This window comes from Limulus polyphemus, unplaced genomic scaffold, assembly GCF_000517525.1.
Source record: "Limulus polyphemus unplaced genomic scaffold, Limulus_polyphemus-2.1.2 Scaffold208, whole genome shotgun sequence".
NCBI classification, from domain to species: Eukaryota; Metazoa; Arthropoda; class Merostomata; order Xiphosura; family Limulidae; genus Limulus; species Limulus polyphemus.
The window spans coordinates 19,034-21,663 of record NW_013665818.1 but is presented as its reverse complement, the minus strand read 5'-3'; the positions used below and the strand labels follow the sequence as shown (position 1 = coordinate 21,663).

The 2,630-nt window shown below is 36.4% G+C and overlaps 1 protein-coding gene across 1 annotated transcript in view; it reads right to left on the bottom strand.

Moving 5' to 3' along the window:
* Nucleotides 1-936, bottom strand: part of LOC106478396 (tyrosine-protein phosphatase Lar-like) — a 298,391-nt gene extending 297,455 nt beyond the window's left edge. The window contains exon 1 of the mRNA XM_022381996.1: nucleotides 547-936. The gene's annotated coding sequence lies outside the window, so the exon portion shown is untranslated. The remainder of the gene's footprint in view (nucleotides 1-546) is intronic.
* Between the last annotated feature and the right edge of the window lie 1,694 nt (nucleotides 937-2,630).

Sequence of the window (2,630 nt, the reverse complement as noted above, 5' to 3'; positions counted from 1 at the left end):
GAAACTACTGAAAGTTCACGTTATATTATCAAATGTAAACCAAACAAGGATATGTATATCTTTTACAAACTACTGAAAGTTCCCATTATATTATCAAATGTAAACCACACAAGGATATGTATATCTTTTACAAACTACTGAAAGTTCCCATTATATTATTAAATGTAAACCACACAAGGATATGGAAATCTTTCATATTATATTATCCTTTACAGACTCTATGATTCGTTTAAAGAGAAAAATTGATTTTTTATCGATTTTTCGTGAGAAAAACTAAAGCCTTTTCGATGCAAGAACTCTGTTGTTGTTTTTTGTCATCCACGGAAAACACAAAAAAACTGTTTTAATAAACTTTAACTTCCTACAGTTACACATCTATAGCTGCATAAACCAGAACATCAAATGTGAAACGTAGTTAAATTAAGTGCTAAACTCATAACTCATTTAACACATAAAACATAAGGTTCTAAAATTTTTTGAGGCTCAAAGTTTTTCTTAATTAAAAGTGCCGTAATTAATTTTAAGAAATCAAATATGATATCATACCTATGTTTTCGGGTTAGCAGAACTGTTCTTTGAGCAAAAATAGTTGAAGTTTAGAACGATACTGTTTAACGTTCGAAAGTTTCAATTAGGAATTCAGAAAAAAAGCAAACCGTTTTAAATAGCTATAGTTACCAGGACTTATTCAAACTCCAAGTCCTCCTCTTCTCTAGCCAACAACTTAGTGTTAGGGTTACTTTCGCTTGTCGGGTTATTTGTCCCTAGACTATTAACCACTATGATCAACCACACCTTTTCTCTCGTACTTTGTGAAATACGCACACGCCTACTAGCTTCGTTGATAACAAAAGAGCTAAACATGAAGCAAGTCGAATCTAAGGTGCGAGAGACTGGATGCCCCAGACGCTGGCTTCTTCGTAAATGCTGAACACCTCGGTGACAGCCGCTGCTTCTAGCTACGAGCCTTCTATCGACCACGCACTCTGAAAGCGAGGCTGTCAAGCCATCGATTCTGGAGTGTATGTCTGGATTTGTGCATTAAGTTAAATGTAAAAATGTTAAAATACGATTGTTTATTGTATTTTGTTTCTTTAAAAAATGTAATTCATTGTAGATTAAAAAAAAGTCACTATTTTTTCTTTTGAATATGAAGTCCTTATGCGCATGTTTCATCCAAGCTTCTTTACCCTGGCAGCCAATGGAAAGCGCTAGAAATCAATCAATAGCCAATTATGGCTTTTGTTCCAGTCGTCTTGGATTAAGAACAAGGAATTTATTCCAGCCTACAGGTCTAGGTAGTTAGGTAAAGATCTTGTATCTCAATCTCTCTTCTGACGAGTTTAATATCGAATCTAACTGTTCACATGTTGTCAGAGGACCATACTTGTATGGATGACTGAATACTAGCTTTACTCAAGCTTTGAGTGGTGATGTTCGCGATGCAAGACACGAACTAGGGGGCCGTATAACAATATTGATATTAGAGGACCTGTCTGGAAAAGGAACCAGTCCTTATTGAAAGGAAGTATTTCACATGTATTTTGAGTTTTTATTAAAAAAAAAGCTATAATTTTGAATTAAATACCATGTTTTCCTACAGAGAGAACAAAAGAAATATTTTAAGGATGGGTTGAGCTCACGAAGTCCTACTAATTTCATAACGCTTAATCATGTTTATATGTTCCATAAATTTGATCATTTCTATGTGTCACTCAAGAAAGCTTTGTGGTGCAATATTTAATATAAATTATTTCGAGGAATTTGGTCACAGATCGCAAAGGCAGATCGTTAATCAAGCAAAGACAGATCGTTAATCAAGCATTACGTCTTGGTAGGCTTTATTTTTACAAAGGCAGATCGTTAATCAAGCATTACGTCTTGGTAGGCTTTATTTTTACAAAGGCAGATCGTTAATCAAGCATTACGTCTTGGTAGGCTTTATTTTTACAAAGGCAGATCGTTAATCAAGCATTACGTCTTGGTAGGCTTTATTTTTACAAAGGCAGGTCGTTAATCAAGAATTGCGTGTTGGTAGGCTTTATTTTTACTAGTACTGTGGGGCTCAAAGGCACCCTCATGATTCAAAGAGGCCTCTATGTATCAATCAAGCTCCTCCACTATCCCCAATTATTTCTGTAGCTATCACAAATGGTGTCCATACCCTAAAAAAATCCCGTTAGGATATCTTCCCAAGGTGAATCACGTTTAGTACCGCTAGCTTGTTAGAGAAGAATAGAACACGGCGCCCCGAGGGGCAGGAACACAAAATACGTTACAAGATTTGGATTCAGTGACACTAAAAACCTGTTCCTAGACCGACATCATGCATGACTGACTTTTCTGGCACGTTTAGCCCGTCCATTCCTTTAATAGGGACATACAGATAAAGACACCCCTTTTCTTGGGTCACTCCTACTTTACCTGCCACTTTTAGTCCTTTTAGCCCCAAAACTGTGTTCGCGGATAAACAAACACTCAACGTGAAATCACACTAGGATACCATGAAAGCATACTAATACACGTGGATACAGTCCTCTTAGCCCCAAAACTGTGTTCGCGGATAAACAAACACTCAACGTGAAATCACACTAGGATACCATGAAAGCATACTAATACACGTGGATACA